Below are 12,425 nucleotides of genomic sequence, written 5' to 3' on the forward strand. Positions count from 1 at the left end.
AGCCTTCCCCAACAGCTTCCCCACAGGCCCAGCAGAGGAGCGAAGCTGAGCACTCACCAGCTTCTGTATCAGCTCCTTTCTCTGTTCCTCTGTCCTCTCTCACCCCAGACTCAACAACCAAGATCAGGTAATAGTAATACTGCCAGGCAGAAAGTAGAAGCAGGAAGACCTCAGACATTTACTTACTTATGTGACCCTGTTTGCCATTCTCAGCCTCAGTTTCCTCAGCTATGAAATGGACATGATAATGATAGCACCAATCTCCAAGGGGGATTGAAAGGATCAAATGAGATAATAGCTTAAAGCCTATAGAAAAGTTAGCTATTATTACTGGGATGAGAGGCAGCCCAGCCTAGGGGCTAAAGAGCTGGCCTCCAAGCCCTCTGACCCAGACCTACTGCGTGACCATGGGCAGATTATATGTGGCCTGCCAGTGTGTGTGTGTGGGGGGGGGAGAGTGGAGATTTGCTCACTCCTTCCTTCCTTCCTTCTGTGAAAATGGATACCTTGGTTTGCTTGAGTCCCCCATTTATCCAGGTAATCAGAATAACTTAGGAGGACTGGTTGCATTGGCTAACACACCAACAATCCTTTGCAGTGGCCAAAGCCAACCTAGCTGGAAAATTAGTCACTCTGAAGCCAATGAAGCTCCTCCCAGCATTGAAGCAGATCCTGAACTATTTGGTGATGGTGGTTTATGGACCTTCAAGAGCCATTCCTACCTTACCTGACTGCAAGTTATAAGACTTATTGTTTCCTGCTCTCCTCCCACTCTGGTTATGGGACTCTCAGAATTATCCTCTTTTTGGAGAGATCTCCTTATCAAGACATCTCCTAATCAAGCCTTGGACTGTGAACTGCTTATCACCAAGGATGCTTTCTGATTTGTGTATTAAAGGCCACCTCCTTGACCCCTGGAATTCCTCACTCCCCTTCTCCTTGAGAATGGAACCCACTGACTAAGCCCACCTTTCCCTCTACGATTCTTTAACTGCCTGTGTTTAAAATCCATATACACCCACACAATGTAACCAGGTGTCCTAGTCAGCATAGGCTGGACAGTCCCCATGCAGAAGGTTACATTTTCCTTCCCTGCTTAATAAAAACCTTTCGTTAATTGTACATTGTCTTTCTCTGGTTTCCTTCCCTTTTGGGAAGAAGGGGATTTAAATCTCAAGAACTGGCCTTTGCGTTCTCTGGTCTTCCCCTTTGGGGAATGAGAGATCTAAATTCCATTTAAGAGGGGTTTGCCTCAGTTGTCCCTCCCTCCCTTCTTCCTTCCTTCCTTCCTTCCTTCCTGCCACGTTTTATTTTCTTCTCTGACTTTCATCCTGAGTCTGTAATAGAAAATTCAGTTACATGCACACCACAATAAAAGCAAACTTAAAATAGTGACTATACAGGTAACCTTTTCAAGTTCTTTCAAGGTGAATATATTCAAACAGCAGATTAATTGTGTCGAGCACAGAGAAGCTGGACATTCTGTGAGGATGCAAGTACTGTTTACCGTGTAGTGATGAACCCTCCAGTATATATTTTTTTACTGTCAAGAAAATACACATTTACTTTTTTTTTTTTAGTGACGCAACTGGGGTTAAGTGACTTGCCCAGGGTCACACAGCTAGTAAGTGTTAAGTGTCTGAGGCCAGATTTGAACTCAGGTCCTCCTGAATCCAGGGCCAGTGCTCTATCCACTGCGCCACCTAGCTGCCCCCACATTTACTTTTACACTAAGGCAAATCAATTCAAAAAGATTTTCCAAGTGGAAGGAATTAATTAATTAAAATGCCCAAATGCCATAGAGTGAACATCTATGGACTTCTGATTTTATAGGTGTGAGGGCATCCTCTCCTGTCAGAAATTACAGCCCCATGGGCCATCATTAGGACAGGTAGGTGGCACAGTGGATAGAGCACTGACCCTGAAGTTAGAAGGACCTAAGTTCAAATCTCACCTCACACTTAGTAGCTGGGTGACCCTGGGCAAATCATTTAACCCCAATTGTCTTAAACATCTGGGGTCATATCCAGTTATCCATCTTGCCCCTGGACCCAGATGACTCTGGAGGAGAGAGCACAGACCTTGCACAGCACCCTTTCACTTAAATCCAATTCAGTGCAAGTCATGACATCACCTCCTCTTCAAGAAGGAAGGACAAACAACAGTGTCAGCCTAGACTGCCTCATACAGTTAACTGAGCTGTTGCGGTTAAACACATTCTTCCTTAGCCAGTGGCTACCATTTAATGCTAGGGTTTTGGCTGATTACCACTCCTGGGTTAGTTACTCACTAAGATTACTCATCCTGTTTTGAACCCCCATCCTCCAGCCTCCAAGGGCAAAGGGAAGAGAAGCAGGCACTCTGGACATCACAGCACCTGCCACCTCTGGGGTGGAGGTCTTCAGGAGCTATTGCTAACATCCACACCACAGTACCCTATCCAGCCACTTGCATGCAGCTATAAGGATGGGGGAAAATCCCCGCCAAGTTTTAATGGACATGATCTCATTTGAACCCATGTTACCTTAGTAAGATATCTGAAGAGAACTTGAGTACAGGATGCTGGTCAAACACATTTACAGCCAAATGGCTAAATTAGACTTTCTAGATGTCCAGGGGGCAGCTCCCCAACAAGGACAACATTTTAGGCCCTTTGTTCTGCTCCAAGCAGCTGAGGCTCAGCTTCCTCCAATTCTCTTCCTGCCTTAGGGCTTCCAGAGGCCTTCCTCCCCATCCCAGGCCACGTGATCTCCACTCCATGCAAGCGGGCAATCACTGTGCTTATTAAGGAGGGTGATCACTGGATAAAGGGTGCATCTTTTTTTACAGATGGGGAAACCAAGGTTCACAAAAAAGTTGCAGAGTTAAGAGATCTCGGAGCCAAGACCTGGACCTGGAACCCCAAACCCAATATTCTTTCTCCTATCCCGCATACACCTGGACATTCCCTGTCATTTTTCAAATAAGGAAAATACAAAAATAGTTTGGAGTCAGAGAACCTGAATTCAAATCCTGTATTTTCCACTTTTTTCTTCAGCTTTCCAGTCCCCCCTTTCCTCATCTGCCAGCATCCAGTGGTTTATTAAGAGCCCAGATTAAAGTTATCAGAGGTTAGAGAGATGATCTGGTCCAGCAAAAGAATAGTCACTCGGGAACGAGAAGCTCTGGGTTCAAATTTGCCCTCTGATGCCCACTGGCCATATGACCTTGGGCAAATCACTTAACTTCTTGGGCCTCCATTTTATCCTCCGCCAGATGAAGGGTTTGGGGTGTTTGACCTCTGCCCCATAACTCTAGGATCTCCACACATTCCCTTCCATGCACGCTGATCCATTTCATTGAGTTATGACTGAGCACAACATTTTCCCCCTATTTTTTAAAGGCGCGTTATTTCAATTCAAAAACAAAGAATTCCAAATTTGGTGACCACGCACAGCTGGAAGGAAGAGTTGAGGCTGTTATCTCAGCCTGCCAGGCTTATTTGTGGCAGGGAGAGGATGGTAGTTTACACAGAACCAAAAGTCCTTTGTACAATGGGTAGATCACCCCCCACACGCTCCAAGTCCCTAACCCCACTCCTCCCCCGAAACCTCAAAGGTTACTCATTCCATTTTTAGCCCCTATTCTCCAGCCTAGGGTGGGGAGAGGAGGAGGGGGAAGCCCTCCAGATATCACAGAATTAGAGCAAGAAGGAAACTTGGAAAGGAATTTGAATTCAGGTCTCCAAAGCTTCAGGTCTCTCCCCTATGTAGACAGTACATTGTCTCCTCCTCGCATCAGCTCCTCTGGTTCTCCCCCATCCATCCTCCTTATGGGGTAACCTTGGCCAGCCTCCTTTCCAAGTCCATTGTTTAATCAACAAACATGTATTAATCACCTTCTGTGTGCCCGACCCTGTTCTAAGTGACAAAGGCCAAACAAAACCTCGCCTTTGGGAGCTTCTCTTCCACTGTACCTCAGTTTCCCCATCTGTGAAATAAGGGGGTTATACCAGAACCGCCCTCTATAATCCCTTCCAGCCTGGACATTCTCCCATCAAAAAGAGAATGTCTGTCCCCCATGCCCCAAATCACAAGAAATAAACAGCAGGTGCAACCAGTGGTCGGGTCCAACATGAACCATAGCTTGAGTCCTCAGGAATTTGTCTGTGAGCAGAGCCGGGGGGGGGGGGGGGGGGGGGGGGGGGTTGGGGGGGGTTGGGGCGGAATGCTCCTCCGGGGCAGCAATTCTTTGGAAAACCACAGGAGGTCCCAAGAAGGGGTGTCTGGGCTCGCTTGTGTGCCCTCTACCATTCTCCAAACTATGGGTTATTTAAAACAGAAATGCCGAGTTTGGAAGCCTGTCCATGGGTGTGGCTGCTCTGGGCTGTTCCAGGGCCCAGCCAGGCTGGGGTGACTCACACCCTCCAACTCCCATTCCCTCCAGCCCACTAAATTCCATCCCCAGCCTGGTGCCTAGGATCCTCCCTGCCGGGTCTGGAGACCAAGGCTGTGCCCTGGGGGGGCAGGGGTAAGTGTGGGGGGTGGGATGGCTCACCTGCTAGTGCCTCAGTCTGCCTCTGGGCCCAGCTCCTGCAAGGGAAGTGGGAGGGAAGCAGGGAGGAAGCCAGGGAGGGGCAGGGGCTGCAGGAGAGGGGGCAGGAAGGGAGCCCGCCCTTGGTAAGATAGTCAGCACCAGGCTGGGGGCTCTAGAAGAAAGGAAAGGGCTTGGAGCAGAGGTTGGGATCCAGAACACCCAATACCCCTCACCCCCAAAGGTGATTAGGATGAAAAACCCTAAACTGAGAACAAGGGATCCTGTGTCCCAGGCTCATTCTCCCACTCATGAGCTTGAGAAGGTCCCTCCTCCCTTCTATTAACTTCAATTTTTTCCTCTGCATAATGAGGAGCTGGACTAAATGGGCTTTAAGGCCCCTCCCAGCCCTGAAATTCCATGTTCTAGGCTCCCTTTCAGCTCTGACTTTCCCGTTCTAAGTTCCCTCCCAGCTCTGACATCCCCTGTTCTAAGCTCCCTCCCAGCTCTGACATCCCCTGTTCTAAGCTCCCTCCCAGCCCTGACATCCCCTGTTTCAAGGCCCCTCCCAGCTCTGACATTCTTTGTTCTCAGCTCCCTCCCAGCTCTGACATCCCCTGTTCTAAGCTCCCTTCCAGCCCTGACATCCCCTGTTTCAAGGCCTCTCCCAGCTCTGAAATTCTTTGTTCTAAGCTCCCTCCCAGCTCTGACTTTTATGCTCTAGGTAACCTTCCCCCACCCCATACTCAGACACAGTTGACCAATGCCCAGTGGCTCTTTCCAAAGGTAGCTTAGTGTCTAGTCCTAGGAGTCTAGTGGTGGCCCCAACTCCTGATCTAGGCCCACACAGCTGAGTCAGCAAAGCCAGCTGGGCCATTGGGCCAGAGAGCCATGGAAAAGTCTAGTTGATCTGTCCCAGGTCTCCCCAGATGAGCTCCTACCTCAGCACAAGCCATTCACGGGAGGCCCATCACACCCCACCCAGCTTCACAGGGAGCCGGTACCTACATCAGACGCTGCCAGGACCTGACACACAGGCCAAAGTTGGCCCTCTGGGAGGAGAGCAGATCTCAGACAGCTCTATCTACAGGGGCCTGAATAGGCAGTTCTAAGCCCTTAGCCTGGGAGAGGCCCCACATTCACTGGGCTCCAGGGGCTGTACACAACCTGATAAAATAAAATCCAGCCCCAAAGAGCAGGTCTGGTCCTGGGGCCCACCCAGCCTGAGGTGCCCAGCTTCCTCTCCTTGGTGCCATTAGTGGCTTTCTGGAAAGCAGGGGTGGGGGATAATGTTGGATAGAAACACCAATAGCCTATCTGCTATCCCAGTTCTGTGACCTGCCCCCTGCGTTACCTCTAAACCTCTCTGGGCCTCAGTTTATTAAATGAGGAATTCAAGGTCTCTGCCAGCCCCATGTAGGTCAATGACCCTCAGTTTCTTCCTCTATAAAAACTTGACTTCAGTTTCTTCCTCTGTAAGAAGAGGGGGTTGGGCTAGATAGCCTTTGAGGTTCCTTCTGGCTGGAGATCTGGGGTCCTCCCTGGCCTCAGAGTCCTCCTCCATAAGATGAGGAAGTTGGAGAAAGTTCTTCAGTTCTGGATGTCAGATATCTTGGTCAACATCTCCACATCACTAAAAAGTTTGCAAAAAGATCTTACATACATCCTCCCATCAACTCTGGGAGCCAGGTGCTATTATGACCCTTCACTTTACAGATAAGGAAACTGAGGCACAGAGTGTGACCTTGCCAGGGTTACATAGCCAGGAAGTATCTGAGCCCAGATTCAAACTTGGGGCTCCCAGGCTTCAAACCCAGAGTCCTATCCATACAAACTGATTTTCTCCTCCTCCTCCTCCTCTTCCTTCTGTAGGTCAGCCCAGCCCCCATTGAGCTTCCTGTTAATAAATACTGTTCTCACCCCCACTTGGGCACCTGACTTTTATTCCCCCCATTTCCCAGATAGAGACACTGAACTCTGAGAGGCAAAGCAAGACTCCCACAGACCAGGGCCACTCACAGCCTTCCCAGCGTGTCACAATTGATCCCTCTTACATTATAACAACCCTCATTATCAGACTCTTTTCAGGGGGTGAAGATCCGATTGAGCCAAAGCATAGGCACCATGCACTGAGCTAAGTGTGGGGAGAGGCCTCCTGGTCCCCTCTGCCTCGTAGTCCCTCAGACCCTTGGGAACTAGGGCTGTCCTCTGTTCCAGGCCTCAGTGCTGCAGTCCCCTCTGGACCTGAGAGACCGAGCCAAAGAAACTGGGAGCCAGGTTGGCTCCTGCTGTCAGCCTAGCAGGGAAGAAGCTGGGGCCCTGACTAGGGGCTTTAGACCAGGAACTATGGAGGAACCAAGTCAAATGGTTAACTCAATGCCTTTCCCTTTCCCAGAGACAGAGAGAGTATAATGGTATAATGGTGGGGGGGGGGACGTGCTGGGAGAGAAATACCCCCCAGGGGTTGGGGAAGATATTTGTATGTTTATTCTTGCTATGCCTTTGAAATAAAACTCTCTGTAAAAGCTAAAAAAATAAATGAATAATTATCGATTAAAACTTGTCACTTACAACATCTTACAGTTATATAAAGAAGATCAAAGTCTACTTCAGCCCCCAGGAGGCAGGAAATAGCACCAGTGACTGATCCAGTGAGCTTTAGTTTCTTCATTTATTGAATGAGGATAATGTCCAAAGTCATAAAGCCAGAATTCAAACCCTCTCCCTTCTGGTCACAAACTGCACACTGGCACCTTCAATTGGGACATTTCATTTACTTGAAGCAGTGCCTTCATTTTGGAACACCCTGTCCCTTGCAACAAAGAATCAGAGGAAAAGAAATTTAAAAAAAAAAAAAAAGGAGGGGGTTCTGGGAAATTAAGCAACACAATAACACACCCATAGACACCCCCCTCCACATACACACACCCCTCTGCAATGAAGTGAAACATTGTCTCAACTCTTCTTGGGACAGGTGTGGTCATTATAATAACATAGTATGGATACTTTATTATTAAACTGTATGCTACGGAGCAGCTAGGTGGCGCAGTGGATAAAGCCCTGGATTCAGGAGGACCTGAGTTCAAATCGACCTCAGACACTTGACACTTACTAGCTGTGTGACCCTGGGCAAGTCACTTAACTCTCATTGCCCCCCAAAATAAACAAAAAAACAAACTGTATGCTACAGAAAAGGTGCAGTTGCAATGGTATAAAACCACAAAGTCCCTGACCTCATGGAGCTTACAATCTAATGGGCAGGGGCTGGAGAGGGATGAGTTGTATACAGAAATAACCACAATACAAGACATGGTATGAGAGGGCTTAATGAGAGGTCTAGTCTTATTGCTACAAGAAATGTGCAGGGGGAGGAGGGAGAAATAGGGGGGAGGGGAGAGATAGAGGGAGAAAGAGAGAAGGAGGGAAGGGGAGAGAGAGAGAGAGAGAGAGAGAGAGAGAGAGAGAGAGAGAGAGAGAGAGAGAGAGAGAGAGAGAGAGATGGATGATCCTGGAAAGGCCAGAAAGCCCAGGAAAGGGGACTGAGACATGGCCAACTCATTAGCTGTGAGAAAAATGTCTACTTTCTTTGGTTTCAGCAATTTGAAGAAGGAGAATCTCAAGGTATGATGGAGAGGAAATTCAGAAATCAGTAAAGATGTCAAAAAGCAAAAAGTAGCAATAGAAATACAATAAAATAGTAAAGCCATTATTAGCCAAGGACATTGAGATTAAGCCTCTGAGGCACACCTCCAGGTACCAGGCACCCAGGCCTCCCCCATTACTGTGCTTGGCCCTGAGCTCACCTTCCAAGGGCCCAAGCCTTGCCCTCCCATCTAATGTGGAAAGCTACAGAAAGTCCCCAAGCCTCCTATCCCTATCTACAACCGACAGAGCTGGGAATTGCCAGATGTTAGCTAATTTATCCAAGGTTCCATGAGCACTGCGAATCTCCGAGGTCTTCCTCAAACTCTGAGTCAGGCCTTCTGCCCACTATGCCAAGCTGCCTCTCAAACAGAGCAAGCAAGTTCTGCAAAAATAAATGATACAAGAGGGAATGGGCAAAGGAGGGGGGCTGGACAAAGAGGCTAGAAGAAATATCACAGAGCTGAAATAAACGCTTGTTGATGGACTGAATTTTGAGTCATTGGATATCTAAACCTTAGTTCACATATAACCTCTCTCTGGTTCAGTTTCCCCCTCCGTAAAATGGGAAGGGCAGGTAGGTGGCACAATGGATGAGTGCTTCTGGGCCTGGAGTCAGGAATACTCCTGTTCCAGAGTTCAAATCCAGCTTCAGACACTTACTAACTGTGACCCTGGGTAAGTCCACTTTGCCCTCCCAGCCTCAGTTTTCCTCAACTGTAAAATGAGCCAGAGAACTAAATAGTAAATCACTCTGGTATCTCTGCCAAGAAAACCCCAAATGGGGTCGTGGAGAATTGGAGACAACTGAAAAAACACCTGAACAAATGACAAAAGGAAGGGCTAGACTAGATGGTCTCTGGGGTCCCTTCTTGCTCTGGGATCCCATTGTCCTCACTAGGAAGAGGGTCAGATGACTTCCAGGCTGTCACACAAAGGCCAGGTAAGTTGCAAAGGCTTTGCCAAGGGACTTTAGGAGGGCCAGGGCAAGCTCTAGGCAACCAGGGAGGCGGAGGAAGCAGGCCCAGTTGGGAGGGAAGGCAGAGAGGGAGGACTTCTCACCATGTTCCTCCGTCTTTTCCTCCAGGCTTGGGAATCCCAGAGCAGGGCAGCTTCTGCAGAAACAGAAGCCGGCCACACCCGACCAGAGCCCTCCCTAGCTCTACCCAACGTACTTTGGAACAGAAAATGCCACAGCTGTAAGGACACCTAGTCAGTCAATCAACAAGCATGTGGAAGTCACTCATCCAGTTAAAGGTAGAGTGGGGGTTGTGTGTTGTTCAGGCCATTTTTGGTTTTGTCCTGACTCTTAGTGACCCCGTTTAGGGTTTTTGTGGCAAAGACACCGAGTGGTTTGCCATTTCCTTCTCTAGCTCATTTGACAGATGAGGAACTGGGGCAAACAGGGTGAAGTGACTTGCCTAGGTCACACAGCTAGAAAGTATCTGAGGCTTGATTTAGACTCAGATTTTCCCGATTCTAAGTCCAGTGCTCTATCTATTGATAAAACCTTCCCTGATCCCCAGTTGGCAAAAATCTTTCCACCCTTAGGCCTCCACATGACTACAGAGGGCATCTTTTCCTTAAATTGGTCATACTCTCTTTTGTAAGCCAGTTCCTGAGATAAAGGCTGGAAGAGGCCAACTCCCTCATTTTAACACAGGAAGACACTGAGGCCCAGGGGAGGTTAAGACAGAGAGATGCTGAGTTAGCTCATAGGAAGAAATGACTCTTCCATTTTCAGTGTGAGCTTTGCACACTTTAGAAATCAGCAAATGCCACAAAGCAAGACTTGATTTATGGGATTTGTTTATTGTCTAGACTTAAGAAGACATAGAGAGAATGTTAATAATAGAAATTCAAGTTAAATGTTATGAGTCATGGATGCATTTTTTTCCTGGAGAGCCGGTTGTTAAACATTTAAAAGCACACCATTGGTTAAATGGTTTGCTAAGGCTACACAGGTAGTGGCTGGCCTGTTTGCAACTTAGCCTCCCCCATCCCCCCATGCAGTTCCCCCCCTCCAAAGTGTGCACTCCTGGACAACAGGGTCTTAATCACCCTTGGATCTCCTCCCAGAGACCCACTCCATAGTGAATGTCCCACAATTAAAATGGCTGCTGTATAGAGGAGAGGCCTTTTCTAGCAAGTGAGCAAGTGGGGCTTAGGGGACCTTTAGTTGCTAAGGTGGAGAAGCAGGAACTGAGCAGGACACAGAGAGAGAGAGAGAGACAGACAGACAGACAGACAGACAGAGAGACAGAGAGACAGAGAGAGACAGAGAGAGAGACAGAGAGAGAGAGAGAGGAAAGGGACAACAGAAGGGGGAGATGAGCTGGTCACCGGTCAGGAGAAGAGGCATATTGGATGGACAGCCCCTTCCCAATCCTGGGGTATTCTCCAGATGGGGGAAACTGAGGAAAGCCAGCCTTACAGAAAACTCAGGGAATGACATAGCCAAGAGTCATATGGGATGAATGGGCATGGATGCCAGTGCAAACTGCATCATTGTAGGGCATCCCCATATTCAGGACATCCCAGAGTAATCTTTTTTTTTAATACGATTTTTTTTTTTTTGGTGAGGCAATTGGGGTTAAGTGACTTGACCAGGGTCATACAGCCAGTAAGTATTAAGTGTCTGAGGTCGGATTTGAACTCAGGTCCTCCTGACACCAGGGCTAGTGCTCTATCCACTGCACCACCTAGTTGCCCCCATCCCAGAGTAATCTGAGAAGAAGCAAAACAGGCACCATCTGTATATTAAAAAGGCAGCTTTGCAACGTGGGAATGTTTTCCATGACTACTCATGTATAACTTATATTGAATTGCCTGAGTTCTTGTGGGTGGGGAGTGGAAAGGGAGGGAGGAAGAGAAGTTGGAACACAAAGTTTTTAAAAATTAATGTCAAAATTTGTTTTTACATATATTTTGGAAAATAAAATTCTAAACAAGGGGGAAGGTAGCTTGCAATCTTCTTGAGTCTCACAAAAAGGGGAGATTAGCTATTATCCCCATTATCCAGATGAGCAAACTAAGATTTCAAAAGGTTAAGAGACATGGGAAATGGGGAAGGGGTGTGCTGCTGGGATGCTGGAAGTGAGGTCTCTTGTGCCCCACATGGTGAGCTCAGCTGGACAGGGAAGGAAGGGACAAATCGTATGTTAAAGGCACTGGGCATGACTACCAGGCAGACTGACTGACTTGGGTTCCAGTCTGCCAGTTTGGCAGGCTGGCCTCAGCCCCAACCTCCTGTCAGGAGAGGAACCTGGGAAGGAAATGAGCCTGTTCCCTGAGGGAAGGGAAGAGTGTATGGGGAGACCAGATGGAAGAGTTGGAAGCAGGATGATACAGAAGAAAGGAAAAAACGACCCCCTTATTAGAATCGGAGACCCTGGGTTCCAATGCTGCCTGTGCCCTGGTGAGGCTTTGGCCAAGTGACTTAAACTCTCTGGGCCTCTAGCTCTGCTTGGCCCCCGGGGGACAGAACAAGGCCTCTCCAGAGGAAATTGTAAGAGGCCAGTTGAGGCTTGGCCTCCGCCTCCCCTGGTGAGAGCTAAGAATAACTGACGCTGGGAGCTGGTGCCCAAGTGACAGTTCGGGCCTCCGAGAGTGACAGGTGGCTGCTCCCGGAAGCACAGGGCGCCTGCAGCCATTGGCTCCGCGGGGCGAGTGGCTGTGCCGGGACCCCAGAAGAGGAGCAGTTGGGGACTGAAGCCCTCCCGGGTTTCTTCCATTTCCTGTGAACACGGCCAAGTCTTGCCCTCTGCAGAAGGCTCTGGGCACTGTCCTCCTTTTCCCTGGACGGCCAAGCAAGGGCAACCCAGGATGGAGATTCAGGGCGTGGGTGCCACGCCCAAGGTTGGGGTACCCAAGGGTTACGCCTCTTCTCAATTCTCCGGCCTTGGACCCTGGACAAGTCCCCTCTCCATCCCCGGGACTCAATTTCCCCACCCGGAGCACGACCCGAAGGGCCCGAGCCAGCTCTGGCAGCTTCGGGGAGCTGGCTGGGTTAAAGGGGAAGGGAGAAGGAGGCACGGCCCTCCGCTGGTGCACGATAGCCACCCCTCACCCATCCCCCACCTCCGGCTAGCAGGCAGCCGGGCATGACGGAGCCTGCGCGGATCTGGCACAGACAGCAGCACCCCCCGCTCTCTTTCCCCCAGGGACACAGTCCCCGGGCTGGGGACCAGGAAGATGAGGCCCAGGCAGCAGGGAACTAGGAGGGGGGTCAGATGAGTCACCGAGCCGGACTGGGGCCCCGGGAGGGGCAG

General features: G+C 49.3%; 1 protein-coding gene across 1 annotated transcript in view; it reads right to left on the minus strand.

The window, feature by feature from the left end:
* Nucleotides 1–12,425, minus strand: part of LOC122728181 (NADH-cytochrome b5 reductase 3) — a 37,118-nt gene that overhangs the window by 24,321 nt on the left and 372 nt on the right. The gene's annotated exons all lie outside the window — the stretch shown is intronic.

The sequence above is a fragment of the Dromiciops gliroides genome, chromosome 5, assembly GCF_019393635.1.
Source record: "Dromiciops gliroides isolate mDroGli1 chromosome 5, mDroGli1.pri, whole genome shotgun sequence".
NCBI lineage: Eukaryota > Metazoa > Chordata > Mammalia > Microbiotheria > Microbiotheriidae > Dromiciops > Dromiciops gliroides.